Source organism: Chiloscyllium plagiosum, unplaced genomic scaffold, assembly GCF_037043375.1.
Source record: "Chiloscyllium plagiosum isolate Xiang-an unplaced genomic scaffold, Cpla_swu_hap1 HiC_scaffold_17, whole genome shotgun sequence".
NCBI classification, from domain to species: domain Eukaryota; kingdom Metazoa; phylum Chordata; class Chondrichthyes; order Orectolobiformes; family Hemiscylliidae; genus Chiloscyllium; species Chiloscyllium plagiosum.
Window position 1 is genome coordinate 61042779 of NW_028270155.1, and position 27136 is coordinate 61069914.

General features: G+C 44.5%; 1 long non-coding RNA gene across 1 annotated transcript in view; it reads right to left on the bottom strand.

Annotated features, from left to right (window-relative positions):
• Positions 1-26756, bottom strand: part of LOC148147364 (uncharacterized) — a 31133-nt gene extending 4377 nt beyond the window's left edge. The window contains exons 1-4 of the long non-coding RNA XR_015759981.1: positions 26270-26756; positions 24751-24842; positions 24554-24620; positions 4067-4176 (exon numbers count right to left, since the gene is read on the bottom strand). This is a non-coding gene — a long non-coding RNA (uncharacterized LOC148147364). The remainder of the gene's footprint in view (positions 1-4066; positions 4177-24553; positions 24621-24750; positions 24843-26269) is intronic.
• Positions 26757-27136: the final 380 nt, after the last annotated feature.

Consider the following 27136-nt stretch of genomic DNA (forward strand, 5'->3'; position numbering starts at 1 on the left):
CATCACCAACCTGACAATGAGTCCTCCTCTCCTTCAGCACTAACTCCAATCTCCCGTGCAGCAAGTGCTAGTTTAATTCTAGCAATAGTCCAGTTTGAGAGTTGAGATTCAGGCAGTTACAAGTGAGAATCCATTTTATCACTGAGATGTCACAATTTCAAATAACTGAACTGAGGTCTTAAGCAGACAGGAACAGTACCACACTTCCAGAAACCCAAGTGTGAATGTTTCCTTTTACTGTTCCCGCAGTAATAAGGTGGAACTGTTGTCGGTTGATTAATTTTATTGGAATGGAAACTGAGCAGGTTCAACTGAGGGAGGGCCTGGACTCCAAATACATCCAGGGTGAATATAAAAAAAGTTATCCTTCTGCCCCTCTGTACTATTTAGGAATGAAATCCATTCCTTTGAAACAAGCATCGTAAATTGAAACTTCAAATATATAAGACACCATCCTGTCAACATTGTCAATTTATTAAGTTCAGTCTCAAGGGGAATATTCATTGTAAACATATGAACAAAAACATGATTCACAAACAGGAAAACTGACAAATATAGCCAGCATAATGCCTCACAAGCAGCTTTGAAAAATTGAAGGTGGAAGATATTATTGAGGTGTACAAAACCTTGCAAAAATTTAAAATGAATCGCGGTCTAGAAAGATAAATGTGAACTTGTTGTCATCTAATATGGTCTGAGGAATGCCAGAGACCTGATGGAGCTAGTAACATTGGGGTATGAATTTTTTAGAATTTGTTCAACTAAAATAAAGTTCTCACTAAAAAATGTGGACTTGAGTTATTGGAATATGATATCACTTCCTGTAGAACAAATGCTCACCCTGTTAACCATTTTTAAATTATCTTTATCAAGTTTTGCTGCCTGTTTTTATATGTTTAGTTAGCTTTCTCTCACGTTGCAATTTGTATCACCTCACTAATATTTTAGTTGTTCTTTGTTATTTTTTACATTCTATTAAAGCTTCTGACCCTCCACTCAATTTTGTGTAACGTTCCAGCATGGAGACAGACAGCCAAACCAAGTCAGCTTTTCTACCTCGGTAGTCACAACACACTAAAAACAAATTGTGGAAGACCCCCAAACAGTCACTCAACTGGTTTCTGTCCAGAATTATGAATAACCAATCCCAGACTTTGCAAGTAATTAATTTCCAGCACCAATTTTGTATCTTCAACAAAAGGCCAAACTGTTTATTAGATACATGAAGATCAGCAGAGATAAAATTAAACACAGTAAACTGATTAATGTCTGTGCTCTAAACTCAAAACATTTATTTTAAGCCCCCTTTCACATGAAAGACAGACAAACAAACACAGTTAGGCAATTAATAAAAGACAATAATAAAACATGCCAGATTACCTAAAGAGTTTTCACGAAGTGTTATTTCACAAGCATTAATGTGGAGTCCTTGGCTGCTTTCTCTGAAACATTGATTAGGGTTCCCTTCTCAGTTCACCTCAGCAAAGGGGGCAGTAATGCTTCAAATACAGCTTGCCTCTCTTTGGGTTTCTGGAAACTGGTATATCAGGTTATTCAGGGAGCTTTCAAATCTTTATGACATCTCAGCAGCAGCCAAGAATCATCTTTCAGAAGACATAGTCCAAAAACATTAATTCTGGTTTAGCCCTGATGGCCTCAGAGGTGATCAGTCTTTGATTACTATTCAATAACAACCAACTGCTTGAATCTAGGGTCGCTTCCAGATTTGCCAGAACCAGTTCCCAGATACTGGCCTTGTTACAGTCAATTTTCACTATGTTTAAACATAATGCTCTTCCTCGGGTCGCTGTGTCTGTTGGAATCCTTTCAATCAAGAATCAGTCTAATATCACAAATAAATAAAGCTTGTCTGGTCTGCTCTTTTCTTTTTACCATAAGCTATCCCAAGGTCCATGAGTCATTTCCTGTTTGCGATTCAAAATTGATAAAAGACTAAAATTAAAAATAATTAGTAATCAGTGAGGGCTCTAAACGCAACTTTAATTTTAGTTAATCATAGATCCCTGTAATATTTCTTTCTTGTTGAGATGTAACTATTCTGTGTATTCTGAAATATCCCCTTAAATATCTGTTACATTTCTATTGACTCATTCTTCAAACTAGCTTGTCTGTTCTTTCTGGCTAGCTCTACTTTCATGCCCTTATAGTTATCTCGAGTTTAAAATGGTTGTTTTGGGCCCACTCTTATCTCTCTCAGACTGATTGTAAAATTCCATCATAGTATAGCTACTGTTACCTTGGGATACCTTCTCAAGGTATTTATTAATTAGTGGCAGACCGGGTGGAAGCACTGTGGGTACTGAACTAGAGAGTTTGCAGGAGCAGAAAGTGCCGGATTAAGGAGGTACAACCTGTAATCCTTCCCAATGTGTATCTACTGTTAGGGGGCCTGCAGACCAGAAGTGAATTCTTGCCGTTAGCATTTCTCACCTCTGTGCAAACTGCTTTTACATCCTGGAATCCTGAACTTATAGCACCTCTCTATATTCAAAGTCTGTGAGAAGATTTATAGCTCGGGTGCTTGTTGTTGTGGTTCTCTTCGCCGAGCTGGGAATTTGTGTTGCAGACGTTTCATCCCCTGTCTAGGTGACATACTCAGTGCTTGGGAGCCTCCTGTGAAGTGCTTCTGTGATGTTTCCTCCGGCATTTGTAGTGGTTTGAATCTGCTGCTTCCGGTTGTCAGTTCTGGTCCAGCAGCGGACAGCTGGAACTGACAACCGGAGGCGGCAGATTCAAGCCGCTACAAATGCTGGAGGAAAAATCACAGAAGCGCTTCACAGGAGGCTCCCAAGCACTGAGGATGTCACCTAGACAGGGGATGAAATGTCTGCAACACAAATTCCCAGCTCGGCGAACAGAACCACAACAACCTCTCTATATTGTGCTAACGCTATCAGAATGAACAGAATCACCTTTTCCTCACTTCCTCTCCTTCCTAACTATTAAATACTTTTCTTTGTTTATCCTGCAAATGCCATTATCCAATCTTGTGGTCACAGCCGAGTCCATCACGGAAACCAACCTTCCATCCATTGACTCCATCTACACTTCTCACTGCCTCAGAAAGGCAGCCATTATCATCAAAGGCCTCTCCCACCCCGGTTATAACCTCTTCCATCAGGCAGAAGATGCAAAAGTTTTAAACAAATACCAATAGATTCAAGAACCTCTTCTTCCCCGCTGTCATTAGACTGTTGAATGGACCACTCAAATTTCAAACCTAATCTTGATCTCGCTATTTGTGTACCTTCTGTGAAGCCATAACTTTGTACAGTATTCCTTGCTCTGTTTAATCATTGTATGATCCTTGTAACCATGATCTGCCTGTACTGCACACAAGACAAGACTTTACACTGTGCCTAGGTACATGTGACAATAATTAATCAGATCTTGAAGACTCTCTTTCAAACCTATCTATTTGACCAAGCTGTTGGCCATCTGTCCTAATATCTTCTAAGAGGTCAGTGTTTAATTTTACTTTAATAACACACATTGATTTTCTCCGACAATGATAATGTTCTTACCTCCGAGCCTGAAGTGTACAAAATTCTGAGGGTCATCGATTTGGTAGCTAGGAAGAAACGTATTCCCTTAGTTGAAGGGAATCATTAACTAGGGCCATAGATTTAAGGTAAACGGCAGGAGATTCGAGGGGATTTTCGAGCACCCACTATCTCTGCCTCCAACCTTATTTGCTTCATCATTGGCTTTAGTTTTTAGTAACTTCACCAGGACCTGATCATCTTCCCCAAATGCTCCACCTCCCACTCTGTGTCCTCCTTTCAATATGTCCTAAAAGCCCAACTTCATAAACGCTGTTTTATTGTTGAGCATCCAAACCTGTATTATTCTAAGTGTAAGTCTTTCTATTTCTTGTGAATGGAGACACATCAGCAGTTCATAAATGCAAGTCATTGTGAAGTTGGTAAAGTCAATACAATGTTTAACTCTTAAATACATAATCAAAAGAACTTTTAAGTAAATGCCATGTAATTGTTCAGCTATTTAATTTTGATTAGAGATTGGAATCTGTGTTTGCTCTTACTATTCAGGTTCCCGTGTGATCCTGAATGAAATGTCGGAAAGGCAAGAAGTGGAATGTGCATTCCAAATATAATCACAGTCGGGACGACAACAGGGTCAGTGGAAAGAATTCTGCAGAAATAACAAACATATATGATCATTTACTAACCAAGTGAGTAGTCACTATCACAATAATGAAAGTCACTTGCACTCGGTTTCTCACCTTACCAATATTACCCACACACACAAAGTACACGTGCATATGTTGTGTGAACTTTAGCACAGTGATCACGGACCGCAGAGTACATTCACTGGGATATACACCAAGACAAACATCAACTGCACCTGGAGGATCCTCAACTCAGTGAAAGACGGCCTTTGGTCTGCCTGAAATTTGTTGGTCTTCCAGAGCAAGGAGTCAACCTCAACCAAGTATTGCAGACTGGCACATTCCAAGGTCCAGGTTACATGCTGAGGGACACATTAAAGCTTGGGGCAGCTGCTACCAAGGTGCAGTGGGGAAAGACCACTGTGTAAATTCCGTGTGCCAAAGTTAAATGGGGGTCTGTTCAGTTATTGGACCCTCCTGTGCCTCAAATGTATATAAGTTTAGTCTTGTACAAATAAGAGATGCCTTTGGTTTGTTTGCTGGATACAGTCAAACTCCAACGTTTATTTGTTTCTTCATATACTACCTACAGAACAGAACTGCTTTCGTGAATCTTCATGTATACAAAGATATTTTTATGAATTTTTTTTTGAAATAAAACTTTAATAGGGTGATCGCAATCCTAACAATGCATATGACTCCTCTTTAATTACTGCTTAGAATACAGTTAGATGTACGTGGTGCTAATAATTCATTCCTTGGGTAGCACTGCACTCCCAGCAGTCAGTCCTCTCAATTATAACTAACAGTTTAATTGCCTATCTGGTTGATATAAACCGCACAGCACTTAAGAACCAACATAGTTCTTCTGTTTTATGTTCTGGCAGTAAGTTCAGTATCTAACCCAGCATGTCTAGAAATGTTCCCAATGTTCCCAATTCTTCTGCTCAGCTGTCCATGTTAGGCATGTTAACCAAACTGCTCTTATAAATAAACACCAATTACAAACTTTGGGTAACATGGGAGACAAACAAGCATCTGCCGCAGACAAGTGTATGGAGAAAAAGACAAACCAGAGGGGAGGTTAAGAATAGAGTGGAATGAAATTAACAGCTGGTGCTGCCTTAGAATCAGCAGCGTCCTGTTTTATGTAGGGAGTAGGATAAGATCAAAGAACAGGTGCAGGCCATCCAGCCCCTCAAGCCATGCTCTGCCATCAATACGATCATGGCTGATGTGGTTTATTCAGTGAATGAAGTTCATTTTCAAAGTGGGAATCACTGAACCTCCGACTGGGCTGCCTCACTTGTCACAACATGGCAAAGCAGCAAAAATAGCCTGGATATTTCTTAGTGAGGGTGCTTCATTTTGTTGTGCAGTACAGTATTTCCTTCACAGATACTCAAGTGAAGTTAAGAATCAATGGATTTTTCATTTGGCAAAAAAGTCACTTTATAAATGCTTTCAGCTTACTGTAGAGTGCTCAGTATTAAGCATTATTCAGCTGTTACAGATTTTTAGAGTCATAGAGATGACAGCAAAGAAACAGACCTTTCGGTCCAACTCGTCCTTGCCGACCAGAAATCCCAACCCGATATAGTCCCACCTGCTAGCATCCGGCCCGTATCCCTCCAAAACCTTCCCATTCATATACCCATCCAGATGGCTTTTAAATGTTGTTATTGTACCAGCCTTCACTTCCTCTGGTAGCTCATTCCATACACGTATCACCCCTGCGTGGAAAACTTACCCCTTAGGTTTAGGGTGAGAGGGAAAGATATAAAAGAGACTTATGTCCTCAAGTCTGGACACCCCCACCCCAGGGAAAAGACTTTGTCTATTTACCCTATCCATGCTCCTCATGATTTTGTAAAGCTAAGGTCACCCCTCAGTCTCCGAAGGTGCAGGGAAAAAAAGCCCTAGCCTATTCAACCTCTCCCTATAGCTCAAATCCTCTAACCCTGGCAACATCCTTGTAAATCTTTTCTGAACCTTTTCAAGTTTCACAACATCTTTCCAATAGGAAGGATACCAGAATTGCACGCAATATTCCAACAGTGGCCTAACCACTGTCCTGTACAGCCGCAACATGACCTCCCAACTCCTGTACTCAATACTCTGACCAATAAAGGAAAGCATACCAAATCTCTTCTTCACTATCCTATCTGCCTGTGACTTCACTTTCAAGGAGCTATGAACCTGCACTCCAAGGTCTCTTTGTTCAGCAACACTCCAGAGGACCTTACTATTAAGTATATAAGTCCTGCTAGGATTTGCTTTCCCAAACATTTATCTAAGTTAAACTCCATCTGTCACTCCTCAGCCCATTGGCCCATCTGATCACGATCCCACTATAATCTGAAATAATCTTCTTTGCTGTCCACTACACCTCCAATTTTGGTGTCATCTGCAAACTTATTAACGACACCTCTTATGCTTGCATCCAAATCATTTATATAAATGATGAATAGTAGTGGACCCAGCACTTGTGGGCGGCGCGGTGGCACAGTGGTTAGTACTGATGCCTCACAGCGCCAGAGACCCGGGTTCAATTCCCGCCTCAGGCGACTGACTGTGTGGAGTTTGCACATTCTCCCCGTGTCTGCGTGGGTTTCCTCCGGGTGCTCCGGTTTCCTCCCACAGTCCAAAGATGTGCAGGTCAGGTGAATTGGCCAGGCTAAATTGCCCTGTAGTGTTAGGTAAAGGGGTAAATGTAAGTGAATGGGTGGGTTGCGCTTCGGCGGGTCAATGTGGACTTGTTGGGCCGAAGGGCCTGTTTCTACACTGTAAGTAATCTAAAAAAAATTAATTGATCCTTGTGGTACTCCACTGGTCACAGGCCTCCAGTCTGAAAAACAACCCTTCACGACCACCCTCTGTCTTCTACCTTTGAGCCAGTTCTGTATCCAAATGGTGAGTTCTTCCTGTATTCCATGAGATCTAACCTTGCTCACCAGTCTCCCATGGGGAATCTTGTCGAATGCCTTACTGAAGTCCATATAGATCACATCCACCGTTCTGCCCTCATCAATCCTCTTTGTTACTTCTTCAAAAGACTCAATCTAGTTTGTGAGACATGATTTTCCACGCACAAATCCATATTGACTATCCCTAATCAGTCCTTGCCTTTCCAAGAGTTGGGATAAATGGATGTTTCGCTGGTTGGAGATCAGTGGTGAGTGGTGCATTGCAGGCGTCATTTTAGTTCTAGAAAAGTGACTCTCCACCTTCTCAAGCCAACTCTCCAAGCAATATTTGAATGTACCACAGATTTTATTTCTTAGCACTCAAGAATGTCTTTGCTCAGGCCGCAAAGAGTTTGATGAATTCATTTGCTGTTTAGCAAACGTTATCCATTTTAAGCTAGTGTACAATTAAAAGCACAAAAATTAGCCTCAGCAACCCTGGTCTTAGGATGGGACAGAATGGCAATTGTGGAAAAAGCCAAAAAACTCTCAGAGACTCTAACTTTCTATCTTGGAAGTAGGCTGAGTAAGTACGTTTGGTTGGGCAAGGAACGAATTCGGTTCAATTAGGACACTCCTCATGCCCCAAAAAAAATGCCTGCCAGCATTCTTCAGTAAAGTTCACAGTGGAATGGTACCACCTAGGTGAGAACATGGAGTGCACTGATGTACACTGTTCTGCACTAGAGAGGGAGGATACCTCTTGGTGAAGAAAATAATTGAGGAGAAGGTGAGGTCTGCAAATGCTGGAGATCAGAGCTGGAAATGTGTTGCTGGAAAAGCGCAGCAGGTCAGGCAGCATCCAGGGAACAGGAGAATCGACGTTTCGGGCATAAGCCCTTCTTCAGGAATGGGGAAAGTTTGTCCAGGAGGCTAAAATAAAAGGTAGGGAGGAGGGACTTGGGGGAGGGGTGTCGGAAATGTGATAGGTGGGAAGAGGTCAAGGTGAGGGTGATAGGTCAGACTGGGTTGGGGGCGGAGAGGTCGGGAAGAAGATCTCAGGTTAGGAAGGCGGTGCTGAATTTGATGGATTTGACTGAGACAGGGTGGGGGGAGGGGAAATGAGGAAACTGGTGAAATCCGAGTTTATCCCTTGTGGTTGGAGGGTTCCTAGCCGGAAGATGAGGCATTCTTCCTCCAACCGTCATTTTGTTGTGGTCTGACGATGGAGGAGTCCAAAGACCTGCATATCCTTGGTGGAGTGGGAGGGGGAATTGAAATGTTGAGCTACAGGGTGGTTGGGTTGGTTGGGTCGTTCTTCCGTAAAGACCACTCCCTCCGTGACTCCCTTGTCAGATCCACACCCCCCACCAACCCAACCTCAACTCCCGGCACCTTCCCCTGTAACCGCAGGAGGTGCAAGACTTGCGCCCACACCTCCCTCCAAGGCCCCAAAGGAAACTTCCATATCCGCCACAGATTCACCTGCACCTCCACACATATCATCTATTGCATCCTCTGCACCCGATGTGGCCTCCTCTATATTGGGGAGACAGGCCGGCTACTTGCGGAGCGTTTCAGAGAACACCTCTGGGACACCCGGACCAACCAACCCAACCACCCTGTAGCTCAACATTTCAATTCCCCCTCCCACTCCACCAAGGATATGCAGGTCTTTGGACTCCTCCATCGTCAGACCACAACAAAATGACGGTTGGAGGAAGAACGCCTCATCTTCCGGCTAGGAACCCTCCAACCACAAGGGATGAACTCGGATTTCACCAGTTTCCTCATTTCCCCTCCCCCCACCCTGTCTCAGTCAAATCCATCAAATTCAGCACCGCCTCCCTAACCTGAGATCTTCTTCCTGACCTCTCCGCCCCCACCCCAGTCTGACCTATCACCCTCACCTTGACCTCTTCCCACCTATCACATTTCCGACGCCCCTCCCCCAAGTCCCTCTTCCCTACCTTTTATTGTTAGCCTGCTGGACAAACTTTCCTCATTCCTGAAGAAGGGCTTATGCCCGAAACGTCGATTCTCCTGTTCCCTGGATGCTGCTGACCTGCTGCGCTTTTCCAGCAACACATTTTCAGCTCTGAAGAAAATAATTGCCCTGGAAACCAGAGTGTTTATTGTGCAAAATATGAGGCAGCATTAGGAAATGCATCAAGTGTCAAGGGAAATACTAGTGCAAAGCATTTAGTTCAGTATCTGAAGTTTCCCCAATAATCTATAACTCCAGGCCTGCTGATATAGCAGAAGGTAAATCTTTCCTTTAAGGCAGTCTGAGGAAATACAATCGAATAGCTCAATCTTGCTGTTATTAAATGCAAAACTCAAAGGATAGGTGGAAATCTGTCATTTTCTTGAGTGGGTCTTGTTGGGATGCTCTTCGGAAGGTTGGTACAGACTTGGGCAGAATGGCCTCTATCTGCACTGTAGGGATTCTATAATTCTGTTCGATGACAACAGACATGGAAAAACCAAGGAGGTGAAAAGGACATTGTGGAGCATTCATGGTGGAGAAAACTTACCTCCCCAATTCTGAAAGAGTTAGATGCACTGGGTGATGTTCAGCCGAAACACAGACCACCAGATCACGTGTTTTGAGTTCACTGAGCACAGCAGGTGGTAACAAGGACTCTCTCTAGTGAGTGATTCTTTCAAAGACAGGGTTGGTGGATGGCAGCTGAATTGTGTATACTGTACTTTTCCGCAGAGCTAATCTTCCTCTCTGAAGCAGCTAGAAAGTCTCACATATGAAGAATGGTCCAAATGAAGTGCTGCTGAGCTGTCAGCACTACAGGAGCTCAACTTTAAAAATAAAACACTCCTTTTAGGGAAGGAGCCAATTTTGATTTCAGTTTGTAGCATATAACACCACCAATGGTAGAAATGTAGGTAGATTTCGAAACATCCCGTCCGTAAAAATTAAGTACTTCTGCCCTCTATTGGTCACTTTTGGATATCACAGTTTTCAGCAAATAGTTTGCAATGGTTTTTCTTTCTGTAGCTATTAATATATGACATGGACATAGAACAGAAATTTTATTTATTTTAACACTGTCACATTGCAGATTCAACTACCAGTTTGATTTCTTGAAATACAATTAACCTTAAAAGGTTTGTGGCAGGTTTGGAAACTTTACGTGACAGCATCAGGGCTAATGCGAACTTAATACATTTTATAATTTCGCTAACCCTGATTCCTTGCAAATGTAAGAGATGGGAAGAAGAATATGAAGTCAGGAGCGATAATAAAAGAGAAATGCATTGCTGGAGTTGTTATCTTTCAAATGAGGTCTTAAATCAGTGTGTGCTAATCCATTTAGGACTGATATGAGGAGAAATTTCTTCACACAGAGTGGTGAGTCTTTGGAAGTTTCTGCCATAGAAAAGGGTTGAGGCCAAAACATTGAAGGAGTTAGACATGGTACTTATGGCTAAAGAAATCAAAGGGTATGGGGAGAAAGCAGGAACAGGGTACTGAGTTGGATAAGCAGCCTTGATCATATTGAATGACAGATCAGGCTTGAAGGGCTGAATGGCACATTGTTGCTCATATTTTCAATGTTTCTAAACAGTTGCTTGGTCTTAGAGAGTTTGACAAGGTTTCTCAGGACAGACTGGTTTGTAGGGAGAACTAATCATTTGGACAAAAAAATTGGCTCGAAGATAGAAGACAGAGTTGTTGTGGAGGGTGGTTTTTTGACTGGAGGCCTGTAACCAGTGGTGTGTCACAAGGATTGGTGCTGGATCCACTGCTTTTCATTATTTTTGTAAGTGATTTGGATGTGAACATAGAAGGTATAGTTAGTAAGTTTGGCAGATGATAGCAAAATTGGTTGTGCAGTGGACAGTGAAGGAGGTTACCTCAGAGAACAATGGGATCTTGATCAGATGTGCCAATGGGCTGAGGAGTGGCAGATGGAGTTTAATTTAGATAAATGTGAGGTGTTGTATTTTGGAAAGGCAAATCAGGGCAGGATGGTAAGGTCCTGGGGAGATCTTGGAGTACAGGTTCATAGCTCCTTGAAAGTGGAGTCGCAGGTAGGATAGCGAAGAAGGCATTTGGTATGCTTTCCTTTATTGGTCAGAGCATCGAGTATAGGAGTTGGGAGGTCATATTGCAGCTCAACAGGACATTGGTTAGGTCACTGTTGGAATATTGTGTGCAATTCTGGTCTCCATCCTATAGGAAGGATGTTGCAAAACTTGAAGGAGGGCAGAATAAATTTGCAAGGATGTTGCCAGGGTTGGAGGGTTTGAGTTATAGGAGAGGCTGTTTTCCCTGGAGCATCAGAGCCTGAGGGGTGACCTTACAGAGGTTTATAAAATCATGAGGGGCATGGATAGGATAAATAGATAAGGTCTTTTCCCTGAGGTGGGGGGAATCCAGAACTAGAGGTCATAGGTTTAGGGTGAGAGGGAAAAGATTGAAAAGGGACCTAAGGGGCAACTTTTTCACGCAGAGGGTGGTACGTGTATGGAATGAATTGCCATCAAAGGTGGTGGAGGCTGGTACAATTATAACATTTATAACATCTGGATGGATACATGAATAGGAAGGGTTTAGAGGGACATGGGCCAAGTGCTGGCAAATGAGACTAGATTGGATTGGGATATCTGGTCGGCATGGACGAGTTGGACCGAAGGGTCTATTTCCATACTGTACATCTCTATGACTCTATTACTCTATAACTCAAATATTGGAGGAGAAACATGTGGCTAAAGATTTTTATCTTGTATGCATCAGGACAAAAGCAAGGACACTAAAACAAAAATCATAACTAACAAATCAGGGCGAAAGAGTACTGACTGGTTTGAAAGTTGGTTCCGAATAGCTGATGCTTTGATAGCAACAGGAAGAAATTGCAGCAACATTCCTCTTTTATCAGCAATATTTGCCCTCTTGCCTCTTTCCATTTGGGATACATGTTAGCAGCATGGTGGCCAACATAAGGATGGATAAATGGATTTGATAGTGCCCTATAGCACTCCTGTTGCTGTCACAATGCAAAATGCTCCTGCACTGCATCTTCACAAACTTCCAGGGTGGCAGGGTGAAATGTGATGAGGATGTTAGGAGATTATAGGGTGACCTGGACAAGTTAGGTGAGTGGTCAGATGCATGGCAGATGCAGTTTAATGTGGATAAATGTATGGTTATCCACTTTGGTGGCAAGAACAGGAAGGTAGATTACTACCTAAATGGAATAAATGTAGGTAAAGGGGCAGTACAGAGAGATCTGGGTGTTCTTGTACACCAGTCAATGAAGGCAAGCATGCAGGTACAGCAGGTAGTGAACAAGGCTAATAGCATGCTGGCCTTCATAACAAGAGGGATTGAGTATAGAAGCAAAGAGGTTCTTCTGCAGCTGTACAGGGCCCTTGTGAGACCATACCTGGAGCTGGAAATGTGTTGCTGGAAAAGCGCAGCAGGTCAGGCAGCATCCAGGGAACAGGAGAATCGACGTTTCGGGCATAAGCCCTTCTTCAGGAATGAGGAAAGTTTGTCCAGCAGGCTAAGATAAAAGGTAGGGAGGAGGGACTTGGGGGAGGGGCGTCGGAAATGTGATAGGTGGAAAGAGGTCAAGGTGAGGGTGATAGGTCAGACTGGGGTGGGGGCGGAGAGGTCGGGAAGAAGATCTCAGGTTAGGAAGGCGGTGCTGAATTTGATGGATTTGACTGAGACAGGGTGGGGGGAGGGGAAATGAGGAAACTGGTGAAATCCGAGTTCATCCCTTGTGGTTGGAGGGTTCCTAGCCGGAAGATGAGGCGTTCTTCCTCCAACCGTCGTTTTGTTGTGGTCTGACGATGGAGGAGTCCAAAGACCTGCATATCCTTGGTGGAGTGGGAGGGGGAATTGAAATGTTGAGCTACAGGGTGGTTGGGTTGGTTGGTCCGGGTGTCCCAGAGGTGTTCTCTGAAACGCTCCGCAAGTAGCCGTCCTGTCTCCCCAATATAGAGGAGGCCACATCGGGTGCAGAGGATGCAATAGATGATATGTGTGGAGGTGCAGGTGAATCTGTGGCGGATATGGAAGTTTCCTTTGGGGCCTTGGAGGGAGGTGAGGGGGGAGGTGTGGGCGCAGGTCTTGCACCTCCTGCGGTTGCAGAGGAAGGTGCCGGGAGTGGAGGTTGGGTTGGTGGGGGGTGTGGATCTGACGAGGGAGTCACGGAGGGAGTGGTCTTTACGGAATGCTGATAGGGGAGGGGAGGGAAATATATCCTTGGTGGTGGGGTCCGTTTGGAGGTAGCGGAAATGACGGCGGATGATGCGCTGTACATGGAGATTGGTGGGGTGGTAGGTGAGGACCAGTGGGGTTCTGTCCTGGTGGCGGTTGGAGGGGCGGGGTTCAAGGGCGGAGGAGCGGGAAGTGGAAGAGATGCGGTGGAGGGCATCATCGACCACGTCGGGGGGGAAATTGCGGTCCTTGAAGAAGGAGGCCATCTGGGTTGTGCGTTTTTGGAACTGGTCCTCCTGGGAGCAGATGCGGCGGAGTCGAAGGAATTGGGAGAATGGGATGGCGTTTTTACAGGGGGCAGGATGGGAGGAGGTGTAGTCCAGGTAGCTGTGGGAGTCGGTCGGTTTGTAGTAGATGTCCGTGTTGATTCGGTCACCTGAGATAGAAATAGAAAGGTCGAGGAAGGGGAGGGAGGAATCTGAGACTGTCCAGGTGAATTTGAGGTCGGGGTGGAAGGTGTTGGTGAAGTGGATGAACTGTTCAACTTCCTCGTGGGAGCACGAGGCGGCGCCGATACAGTCATCGATGTAGCGGAGGAAAAGGTGGGGGGTGGGGCCAGTGTAGTTGCGGAAGATGGATTGTTCCACACATCCTACGAAGAGGCAGGCATAGCTGGGGCCCATGCGGGTGCCCATGGCTACTCCTTTCGTTTGGAGGAAGTGGGAGGATAGGAAAGAGAAGTTGTTCAGGGTGAGGACCAGTTCAGTCAGTCGAAGGAGGGTGTCAGTGGAAGGGTACTGGTCGGTACGGCGGGAAAGAAAGAAGCGGAGGGCTTTGAGTCCTTCATGATGGGGGATGGAGGTGTACAGGGACTGGATGTCCATGGTGAAAATAAGGTGTTGGGGACCGGGGAAGCGAAAATCATGGAGCAGGTGGAGGGCATGGGTGGTGTCCCGAACGTAGGTGGGGAGTTCTTGGACTAAGGGGGACAGGACGGTGTCAAGGTACGCAAAGATGAGTTCGGTGGGGCAGGAGCAGGCGGAGACAATGGGTCGGCCGGGGCAGTCAGGTTTGTGGATTTTGGGCAGGAGGTAGAAGCGGGAGGTGCGGGGTTGTGGGACTATGAGGTTGGAGGCGGTGGATGGGAGATCCCCTGAGGTGATGAGGTTATGGACGGTCTGGGAGATGATGGTTTGGTGGTGGGGGGTGGGGTCATGGTCAAGGGGGCAGTAGGAGGAGGTATCTGCGAGCTGGCGTTTGGCCTCAGCGGTGTAGAGGTCGGTGCGCCAAACTACTACCGCGCCTCCCTTGTCTGCTGGTTTGATAGTGAGGTTGGGGTTGCAACGGAGTGAGTGGTGTGCTGCGCGTTCCGAGGGTGAGAGGTTGGAGTGGGTGAGTGGGGTAGGGGAGTTCAGGTGGCGGTTAATATCGCGGCGGCCGTTGGCTATGAAGAGGTCGAGGGCAGGTAGGAGGCCAGCACGGGGTGTCCAAGTGGTTGGGGTGTGTTGGAGGCGGGAGAAGGGGTCGTCAGAGGGTGGGCGGGAGTCTTGGTTAAAGAAGTAGGCACGGAGGCGAAGGCGGCGGAACACTCCAACCTCTCACCCTCGGAACGCGCAGCCCTCCACTCACTCCGTTGCAACCCCAACCTCACTATCAAACCAGCAGACAAGGGAGGCGCGATAGTAGTTTGGCGCACCGACCTTTACACCGCTGAGGCCAAACGCCAGCTCGCAGATACCTCCTCCTACTGCCCCCTTGACCATGACCCCACCCCCCACCACCAAACCATCATCTCCCAGACCGTCCATAACCTCATCACCTCGGGGGATCTCCCATCCACCGCCTCCAACCTCATAGTCCCACAACCCCGCACCTCCCGCTTCTACCTCCTGCCCAAAATCCACAAACCTGACTGCCCCGGCCGACCCATTGTCTCCGCCTGCTCCTGCCCCACCGAACTCATCTCTGCGTACATTGACACCGTCCTGTCCCCCTTAGTCCAAGAACTCCCCACCTACGTTCGGGACACCACCCATGCCCTCCACCTGCTCCATGATTTTCGCTTCCCCGGTCCCCAACGCCTTATTTTCACCATGGACATCCAGTCCCTGTACACCTCCATCCCCCATCACGAAGGACTCAAAGCCCTCCGCTTCTTTCTTTCCCGCCGTACCGACCAGTACCCCTGACTGAACTGGTCCTCACCCTGAACAACTTCTCTTTCCTATCCTCCCACTTCCTCCAAACGAAAGGAGTAGCCATGGGCACCCGCATGGGCCCCAGCTATGCCTGCCTCTTCGTAGGATATGTGGAACAATCCATCTTCCGCAACTACACTGGCCCCACCCCCCACCTTTTCCTCTGCTACATCGATGACTGTATCGGCGGCGCCTCGTGCTCCCACGAGGAAGTTGAACAGTTCATCCACTTCACCAACACCTTCCACCCCGACCTCAAATTCACCTGGACAGTCTCAGATTCCTCCCTCCCCTTCCTCGACCTTTCTATTTCTATCTCAGGCGACCGAATCAACACGGACATCTACTACAAACCGACCGACTCCCACAGCTACCTGGACTACACCTCCTCCCATCCTGCCCCCTGTAAAAACGCCATCCCATTCTCCCAATTCCTTCGACTCCGCCGCATCTGCTCCCAGGAGGACCAGTTCCAAAAACGCACAACCCAGATGGCCTCCTTCTTCAAGGACCGCAATTTCCCCCCCGACGTGGTCGATGATGCCCTCCACCGCATCTCTTCCACTTCCCGCTCCTCCGCCCTTGAACCCCGCCCCTCCAACCGCCACCAGGACAGAACCCCACTGGTCCTCACCTACCACCCCACCAATCTCCATGTACAGCGCATCATCCGCCGTCATTTCCGCTACCTCCAAACGGACCCCACCACCAAGGATATATTTCCCTCCCCTCCCCTATCAGCATTCCGTAAAGACCACTCCCTCCGTGACTCCCTCGTCAGATCCACACCCCCCACCAACCCAACCTCCACTCCCGGCACCTTCCCCTGCAACCGCAGGAGGTGCAAGACTTGCGCCCACACCTCCCCCCTCACCTCCCTCCAAGGCCCCAAAGGAAACTTCCATATCCGCCACAGATTCACCTGCACCTCCACACATATCATCTATTGCATCCTCTGCACCCGATGTGGCCTCCTCTATATTGGGGAGACAGGCCGGCTACTTGCGGAGCGTTTCAGAGAACACCTCTGGGACACCCGGACCAACCAACCCAACCACCCTGTAGCTCAACATTTCAATTCCCCCTCCCACTCCACCAAGGATATGCAGGTCTTTGGACTCCTCCATCGTCAGACCACAACAAAATGACGGTTGGAGGAAGAACGCCTCATCTTCCGGCTAGGAACCCTCCAACCACAAGGGATGAACTCAGATTTCTCCAGTTTCCTCATTTCCCCTCCCCCCACCCTGTCTCAGTCAAATCCATCAAATTCAGCACCGCCTTCCTAACCTGAGATCTTCTTCCCGACCTCTCCGTCCCCACCCCAGTCTGACCTGTTCCCTGGATGCTGCCTGACCTGCTGCGCTTTTCCAGCAACACATTTCCAGCTCTGATCTCCAGCATCTGCAGACCTCACTTTCTCCTCAAAGACCATACCTGGAGTACTGTGTGCAGGTCTGGTCTCCAAATTTGAGGAAAGACATTCTGGCTATTGAGGGAGTGCAGCGTAGGCTCACGAGGTCAATTCCTGGAATGGCGGGATTACCTTACACCGAAAGACTGGAGCGACTGGGCTTGTATACCCTTGAATTTAGAAGACTGAGAGGGGATCTGATTGAGACATATAAGATTATTAAAGGATTGGACACTCTGGAGGCAGGAAACATATTTCCACTGATGGGTGAGTGCCGAACCAGAGGACACAGCTTAAAAATACGGGGTAGACCACTTAGGACAGAGATGAGGAGAAACTTCTTCACCCAGAGAGTGGTGGCTGTGTGGAATGCTCTGCCCCAGAGGGCAGTGGAGGCCCAGTCTCTGGATTCATTTAAGAAAGAGTTGGATAGAGCTCTCAAGGATAGTGGAATCAAGGGTTATGGAGATAAGGCAGGAACAGGATACTGATTAAGGATGATCAGCCATGATCATATTGAATGGTGGTACAGGCTCGAAGGGCAGAATGGCCTACTCCTGCACCTATTCTATTAATTGAAGACAGCAGATACTGCAGGGTGAAGCCTGGAATTTTAAAAAAATTATTCGCAGAAACATCTTGCACTAATAAATTTACCTACAACAATTTTACATTAAAGTTGAAGGTTTGACTAAAGTTGCAAGATTATGTGCTAAGCATGGGTAAAAACAGCACAACTCTGGCAAAGAACTGTATTCAAACACAAATGTAATTGTAGGTTAGATTATTGTAAATCCTCAAAGTTTAGTAATTGTAAACAAATGCAATACAAGAGGCTAAATTCAAAGAAAATTAAAATGCTCCTTTACTCAGAGGCTCTCTGTTTGTAGTCTGAGGGTATGTGATTAAATACCAGCTTTGTTGCACACACGTGTGGCAAGGCTCCACTGCTGTCAGGGAAGGCTGCCATGGAGCATGAGTTCCTCTGAACATAATTGTAAAGCCCTCTGACAAGTGCCCAGGAAGTCAATAGGACTCAGGGATTATTTTGTTTACAAGCCTTAAGACACAGTGATGTTATACCCTATACTGCCCAATATACCGGCCACTGCGGCGGACAGCTAGAACTGACAACCAGAAGCGGCAGGGACAGGCCACTATAAATGCCAGAGGAAACAACACAGAAGTGTTTCACAGGAGGCTCCCAAGCACTGAGGATGTCACCTAGACAGGGGACAAAACGTCTGCAACGCAAATTCCCAGCTCGGCGAACAGAACCACAACATACCCTATACTGCATCAAACACAAGCATTGAGACAACTTTCCCAAATGCACCATCTAACATTCAGATAAGTACCACAACCTTCAATTATATTGTCTTGTTTCACTACGTAATATAATCCAAACCCAACATTCTCTGCTTTATGATGGCACTTAGGTAGACAAGCAGGAGGCTGGAAGGACACTGCAAGCCAGACAGCATCAGGAGATGGAGAAGTCAACGTTTCAACATGATCCTGAAGCAGGGTTACACTCAAAACATTGACTTCTCCATCTTCTGATGCTGCCTGGCTTGCTGTGTTCTTCCAGCCTCCTGCTTGTTTACCTTGAATTTCAGTAGTTTTTTTGTCTCTAATTATGATGGCCCTTAAACAAACAAAGAGACTCCAGGTCGATGTTGCTTTCTGGACAGGACACTGTACAATATATTTCAGCCTGGCACTTAACATGACGGCACATGAGGACAGTTACATGGATGCCCTACCAGATACATTAGGAGTTGAACCCTTTGAAAAGGAAGTGACAATATACCTAAAAAATAAAATCTTAAAAGGCACACATAGCAGGTGCAGCAAATTGGGGAATACAGCAAGCTAGTACAGAGGTGATGGACTGTCTGTTGTCTGTGCTGTAAAGTTCGATGCACCCAGAAGAACATGACTGTTTGGACAGTCTCCTCTTTAAGTGAATGATTCACACAAGGGTAAAATAAAAGAAGTGCAAACTTAAAAGAATGTCATTGGAAAAGAGTTGAATAGACATAAAGGAAGATAACATCGATAATACTGAACTTGATTTTGTTTTAAATACATGCAGAGAATGCTGGAGAAACTCAGCAGGCCTGGCAGCATTAGGACAGAGCTAAACTATGTTAACATTTTGAGTCCCATATGAGTCTTCTTCAGTTAACTTCATTTCTCTCTCTACAATTGCTTACTGAGTTTCTCCAGTATTTCCCATTTACATTTCAGATTTTCTGCGTCCTCAGTATTTTGCTTTTATCTGATTTCATTTTAAATGAAAAAAAATGGTTGCATTTGACCAAGTATGGAATCAACAAGATCTAGCAAAACTGGAATCAATGGTAATCAATGGAAAACTCTCTGCTGATTGGAGTCATATCTGGTCCACAGGGAGATAGTTGCAGTTGGAAGTCAGTCTTCTCAGCTCTGGGACATCTCTGCTGGAGTTCGTCAGGGTAGAGTCCTCAGCCCAACCATCTTCAGCTGATTTATCAACGATCTTCCCTCCTTCATAATGTCAGAAGTTGGGATATTCGGTGATGACTGCACAATGTTTAGCACCATTCGCAATTCCTGAAGTAATCCATGTTCAAATGCAACAAGATCTGGACAATATCCAGGCTTGAGCTGACATGTGGCAAGTAACATTTGTGTCTCACAAATGCAACCGCCAATGACTGTCTCCAATATGAACCAATCTAACCACCACCCCCTTAATATTCAATGGTATTACCATCACTGAATCCCCCACTTTCAACATCCTAGGGGTTTTTCATTGACCAGCAGTTCAACTGGACTCACCACATAAACACAGTGAGTGCAACTGCAGGTCACAGGGTCGGAATACTGTGGTGAGTAACTCATCTCTTGACTCCCCAAAGCATGTCCACCACATGCAAGGCACAGGTCTGGAGTGTGATGGAATACTCCCCACTTGTCTGGATCGGTGCACCTCTAAAAACACTGAAGAATATCCAGGACAAAGCAGCCCACTTGATTGGCACCACAACCATCCACTCCCTCCATCCTTGATGCTCATTATGAGCAGTGTATACTATCTACAAGATGCCCTGCAGAAATTCACCCAAGATTCTGAGGCAGACCCTTCCAAACCCATGACCACTTCCATCTAGAAGGACAAGGGCAACTGATACATGGGGAAGACCACCAACTTGGAGTTTCCCTCCAAGCCACTCACCATCCTGACTTGGAAATATATTGCCATTCCTTCAGTGTCATTGAGTTGAAGTCATGGAATATTCTTTCTTGTGGGTCTGCTGAGAGAATGTGGACTGCATTAGTTCATGAAGACAGCTCACCATCACTTTCTCAAGGGCAACTAGGGACAGGCAATAAATGCTGGCCAGCCAGCAACACCCACATCCCACGAGTGAATAAAAAAAGTGGCCACTTCCAAGAGAAGGATATTCTTCTAAAACTCAGAGGTACAACAAATTTTGGTGAGCTCCAAGTTCCCAGAAAAATAAATCAAAGGGATAATTCAAGAGATCAAATAGAGGAAAAACAGGGAATAATCTAATTTGTCATTGAATATAACAAACAAAATCTTCAGTCATAAAACTGCATGAAAACTTGTACAAACCTGAACGAAAATGCTTGTTTGCTTTGTTTTGATGTGAGTACATTGGAGAAGTAATACAGTAAGCTGAGACAAATGAGTAGAGTTTCAATATTGCAAAGACAGTCTGATGTCACCTGGATTATTAGGAGAGTGCCAGGTTTCCAACTGGCACAGCAGTACTTTGTAAAACACATCAGTTTAATAATCGTGGAACAGAAGGTCAACAACCTTCACAGGCTTCAGTTTCACTTATGAAAAACTTCTCTGGTAAAATGTTAAACAGCACGAAGACTCATTTAATTCAATTCCTTGCTCTACCTTTCTGTACAGTATTATTTATTCTTAATTCGCTTCTTCTTAATAAGTTTTCTTCTTCAATCACTCATTCTTCTTTTGATAGGGCTGACTTTCCTCAGTATTTCAAAGGCAGAAATTACTCCACCTATGTAGGTTGGAAAATGATGCAGTTTCTTGCTCACAGCGGATATTTTATGAACAATTGCTTAATAAATTGGTACACACATGATACATATATAAAACATACATAGAAAGTAACAGCAAAATCATACAGTGCTTGTGAACTCTTGATGTAAAAATTGCAATTGTGAATAGTCTTTAGGGAGTAGGCCAAAACAATTTCAAATTGATCTTGCAAATCCAGCACAGATGAGTTCAGATCACTACATGATGTAAAATTATTGAGAACATAACACTGTCTTCAGAGCAAACATTAGGAGGGTGAACTAGATGCATACATTTCGAAGAAAGGGAGAAGATTCACTAAAAGAGGTTTTGCACTTAAAGAATAGTATCGGTAGACACCAGTTCGACTGAAAGAGTCCACAGCATTAAATCAAGTCAATGTAGCATTCCAGATGTCTTTTATATAAATGATTTGGATGTGAGCATAAGAGGTACAGTTAGTAAGTTTTCAGATGACATCAAAATTGGAGGTGAGGTGGATAGCAAAGAGGGTTATCTCAGATTACAACGGGATCTGGACCAGATGGGCCAATGGGCTGACAAGTGGCAGATGGAGTTTAATTTGAATAAATGTGAGGTACTGCATTTTGGGAAAGCAAATCTTAGCAGGGCTTACACACTTAATGGTAAGGTCCTAGGGAGAGTTGCTGAACAAAGACCTTGGAGTGCAGGCTCACAGCTCCTTGAAAGTGGATAGGATAGTGAAGGTAGTGTTTGGTATGCTTTCCTTTATTGGTTAGAGTATTGAGTACAGGAGTTGGGAGGTCTGTACAGGACATTGGTTAGGCCACTGTTGGAATATTGCGTGCAATTCTGGTCTCCTTCCTATCGGAAAGATGTTGTGAAACTTGAAAGGGTTCAGAAAAGATTTACAAGTATGTTGCCAGGGTTGGAGGATCTGAGCAACAGGGAGAGGCTGAACAGGCTGGGGCTGTTTTCTCTGGAGTGTCGCAGGCTGAGGGGTGACCTTCTTGAGGTTTACAAAATCATGAGGGGCATGGATAGGATAAATAGACAGAGTCTTTTCCCTAGGGTGGGTGAGAGGGGAAAGATATAAAAGAGACCTAAGGGGCAACGTTTTCACGCAGAGGGTGGTACGTGTATGGAATGAGCTGCCAGAGGAAGTGGTGGAGGCTGGTACAATTGTAACATTTAAAAGGCATCTGGATGGGTATATGAATAGGAAAGGTTTGGATGGATATGGACCGGGTGCTGGCAGGTGAGACTATATTGGGTTGGGATATCTGGTCGGCATGTAAGGGTTGGACCGGAGAATCTGTTTCCATGCTGACTCTCTATGACTCTATGTGCAAGAACCCAACATACATACAACATGGGTCAGTAATTAGTGCTGCTACCTCACAGTGCCAGGGATTCGGGTTCAATTTCAGTCTTGGACAACTGTCTTGTGGAGTTTGCACATTCTCCCTGCGTCTGCATAGATTTCCTCTGAGTGCTATACTTTCTTCCCACAGTCCAAAGATGTGCAAGTTAGGTGAATTGGCCATGTTAAATTGCCTACAGTGTCTGGGGATGTGTAGACTAGGTGGGCGAGACATGGGGAATACAGGGATTTGGATAGGGAGGGTGTGGGAATGGGTGGGATGCTCTTCAGAGGGTTGGTGTGGACTCAATCGGCCGAATAGCCTGCTTTCACACTGGAGGGGATTCTATGTTTTACAGAAGGACTACGAAAGCAAAGTATAAAGGAAAAATAGTGGACCTGGAGGACCTTGAGGAAGATTTGGCCTTGCAAGCTCGGATTCAGTCACAACAGAGGTAGAATCTAGCTCCGAGCACTTTAGGTAACCAATAGCAGTGTTTCAGTGAATTATTGCTAGCATCTACTTATGTGGGGCAACAATTTTCTTCCTGCTTTCTCCCTTTAACCTTTGATCCCCTTGGCAATCAAGAACTTATCTATCCCTGTTTTAAATATACTCAGTGACGTGGCCTCCACAGCCTTCTGTGGCAATGAATTCCACAGATTCACCACTCTCTGGCTAAAGAGGTTCCTTCTTATCACCAATCCAAAAGGTCTTCACTTTACTCTGAGGCTGTGCCCTAGGGTCCTCATCTCTCCCGCCAATGGAAACATCTTCTCAATGTCCACTCTGTCCAGACTGTGCGGTATTCTCTAAGTTTCAATCAGATCCCCCCTCATCCTTCTAACCTCTATTGAATATAGCCCCAGAGTCCTCAAACGTTTATCATATGTTAAACCTTTCATTCCCGGGATCATTCTCACGAATCTCCTCTCGACCAGCTCCAGGGCCAATACATCTTTCAAGAGTGATAGGACCCAAAATTGCTGACAAAATTGTAAATATGGTCTGACCTGACCCTTAGAAAGTCTCAGAAATACATCCTTGTTTATATATTCTAGTCCTCTTGAGATGAATGACAAAATTGTACTTGCCTTCCTAACTGTCAAATCAACCTGTAAGTTTACCTTAAGAGAAACCTGGACGAGGACTCCCAAGTCCCTTTGCACTTCAGATTTCTGAACTTTCTCCCCATTTAGATAATAGCCCAAGCATCTATTCCTCCTACCAAAGTGCATGACCTCACACTTCCCAATGTTGTACTCCATCTGCCACCTCTTTGCCCACTCTTCTCCTATCTAAATCTTTCTATAGTTGCCCCTGCCTCCTCAATATTATCTGTCTTTGTATTGTCTGCAAACCTGCTAGAATGCCTTCAGTTCCTTCATCTAGATCATTAATATATAAGGTGAAATGTTGTCCCAACATCGATCCTTGCGGAACACCACTAGTCACTGGCTTCCATCCTGAGAAGAACCTTTTATCCTCACTCTCTGCCTTCTGTAAGACAGCCAATCATCTATGCAAGCTAGTTCTTGGCCTCTAATACTGTGGGCCCTCATCTTACTCAGCAGCCTCATATGCTTATCAAAGGCCTTCTGGAGGTCCAGATTGGTAACATCCATTGGCTCTCCTTGGTCTAACCTGCTCGTTACCTAATTTTTCCACTGTGGTTAAAAATACAAGCTGTTTCTGGGTGTTCCCTCTGAGTTGGCTGGTGAGGTAGGTGAAAGGATCAGAGGGAGCTCAGAGGCTCAGTGTCTTTCAGATTCTTCCTCCACATGAAGACTAAAAGGCCGATGGGCTGGTTTAAACAACATGCATTTTATAGCTCTCTGAAATTGTAAAGTGGCTTTTAATGATGGCAGTATTATTTCAAATGACAAAGATTTAACATCAGAGAGGATAAAGGTATTTCTGAAACTCTCCCTCCAGAGTTCGATTTGCACCGGATAAAGGTCCATTTAACCTACTTTAATAACACCTTGGAATGTTTCTCTCAACAAAGAAAACTGGTAAATCAACAAAGGGGATCAATATATTTCAGATTTTCGTATCTATGATGTTCAAAGCCAAGGTTTGATCAGACTTCTCACTCAATCAGTAATATCTTTATCTTTAATCATACATTTTTTTGAAATCTTTATCTAGATGGTAAAACTGCCAAACACCACGTAACAGGATTTTATTTAATAGAGAAGTGCGCATATGAGTGGACAATGTTACAATTTCAGTTCCTGCTTTTGTCTGCTGCAGGTTCTGAATTACTTTATTTACCTCAATAGGACAGCTCCAATTTCTTTTCCCTAATGTTGGCCTCCATGATATTTCCTCTTCGCACCACCTTTCAAAATGGTCAAAGGAGGTTTTAGTTTAAGGTGTTTTGTATCATTTGGAGTTACAGCTCATTCATCCTTATCCTGTTGACAAAATAAACTAAGAATTTTGTGCTCCTCTCATTGCTCATTCATTACCTTATACATGATTCACTTCTTGCATGATGCCTATTCTTCCATCTTTGGTGCCAAATATCTTTCTAGTAAATCTGTCCTTGTTTCCTCTGATCCTGAGTGTGCCATTATAACGTAAAGATAACCAGAAACATTCATCATTGCATTCAGTTTAGCAAATAGCTTATTACTGTTTTCAGAAGAATGATTAGATTATGAATAAAGCAACTAACTACAAAACTGGTTTATTAATAAAAGACCTGCAAGAAGAATAATATCGATAAACAGAAATGCATCAAGCCTAACAATTCCTTCACAAATTTAGAAAATGAAAGCCACTATCCCACCAAAAGGAAAATGATGACACAAACAACCCTTTTAGGTCAGTTCACCCTTACAGACACTCCCCCAACCCAACCCAACCTGATGACTCAGAATGGGGGAAATGAGCTCAAATGTCAGGATATTTTGAGGTTTGTTCAAAAACAGTAGGATAGTGAAGAAGGCATTTGGTATGCTTTCCTTTATTGGTCAGTGTATTGAGTATAGGAGTTGGGAGGTCATGTTACAGCTGTACAAGACGTTGGTTAGGCCACTGTTGGAATATTGCATGCAATTCTGGTCTCCTTCCTATCAGAAAGATGTTGTGAAACTTGAAAGGGTTCAGAAAAGATTTACAAGAATGTTGCCAGGGTTGGAGGATTTGAGCTATAGGGAGAGGCTGAACAGGCTGGGGCTGTTTCCCTGGAGCATCAGAGGTTGAGGGGTGACCTTATAGAGGTTTATAAAATTATGAGGGGCATGGATAGGGTAAACAGGCAAAGTTTTTTCCCTGGGGTGGGGGAGTCCAGAACTAGAGGGCATAGGTTTAGGGTAAGAGGGAAAAAACATAAAAGGGACCTGAGAGGCAACGTTTTCATGCAGGTGGTGCGTGTATGGAATGAGGTGCCAGAGGAAGTGGTGGAGGCTGGTACAATTACAGCATTTAAAAGGCATCTGGATGAGCATATGATTAGAAAGGGTTTAGAGGGATATTGGCCAAGTGATGGCAAATGGAACGAGATTAGCTCATTGGCATAGACAAGTTGGACCAAAACTTCTGTTTCCGTGCTGTACATCTCTATGACTCTAAATGAAAGTATGTGCTTATAATTACATCAAACCACAAATCTTCCCCTGATAAGTCAGCAAATATCAATAGCATGGCTCGTGGGATTAATTTCAACCAACACATTGCTTGGTAGAGAAAGGAAAAGCAATTATGTTTGTGAGCGTAGAATAAAGATCTCCTCTTTATTTTCTTTATTTCTTCATTCCCCTGCCTTTATATTCTATGTTTAGGTTTATTTTCCTGTGTTTTAAGATGGTGCTGGAGAGTGGCGACACTATATAATACTGTATTTTTGTAACAAGATGCATGAGAATAAATATACCAAATCAATTCAAGTCAGGAATTGCCAGGAAGCATTTTGGACAAATATTCCAAAATGTTGTGGCTACTAAAATTGATCAACACATCTTTGGATGACAATTCAAAACACACCTGAAAAACACAGATAATTTTCTCCTGTCTTGAGGTAACAAAATTCTAAAATGACTGCCTGCTCCTGTAGATATTAAACGCATACACATAGCTACAATTAGAATTGTATATGAAAGTTCCTGCCCATGACAACAATCATAAGTGAATGAATTGTACGTGGCTCAAACAATCCTGCAAAAAAAATTAGCAATATTCAGAAGGTGAGGAAGCAGGTGCTGAGAGAGAGAATGCTCTTGTTTCAGATTGAAAGCTGTCCCCAGCTCTCCACAGACGCTACCTCACCAGCATTTTCTATTTCAGATTTCCAACATCTGCGGCATTTCCATTTTATTTGTATTTTGGCATTAAGGAAACAGGATGTACAGCAGAGATGTCTCTATATTCAACCAGTTTTTCTACTGTTTGTTCAATTGTAGCACAGATCAGAGCTGATGGAGTTTACGTACTGCTTTGTGAAATCATTTCTGTTTTGTGCAGTTTCATGGAACACTCTACAATGATCAGAAACAGACAAATGAAATATCAGTCACCATGGCATTAGTGGAATGCGTTCTTTGAGTACCAAACAATGACTCAGCCATTGAGAGGTTCTTCCCTTACTTTAATGAAGAATCTGTCTTTCAATTCTGCCATTTTCTCTCTAAAATTTGGACTCATTGGACTATGAAAGCAGAAATGAAAAAAGAGGGACAACATTCTCCCAAAACCAAATTACTCAGACCTACCCAAGAATCTTCCTTTGAAATTCCCTTCAGGCAGCAGTTTGCTTTTATGCAACCCTGACCATTTAGAAGGACAAGGATAGGAAATGTATGGGAACCCCAATAGTTATAAGCCCCCATTTCAGTCACACAATAGCCTGATGCA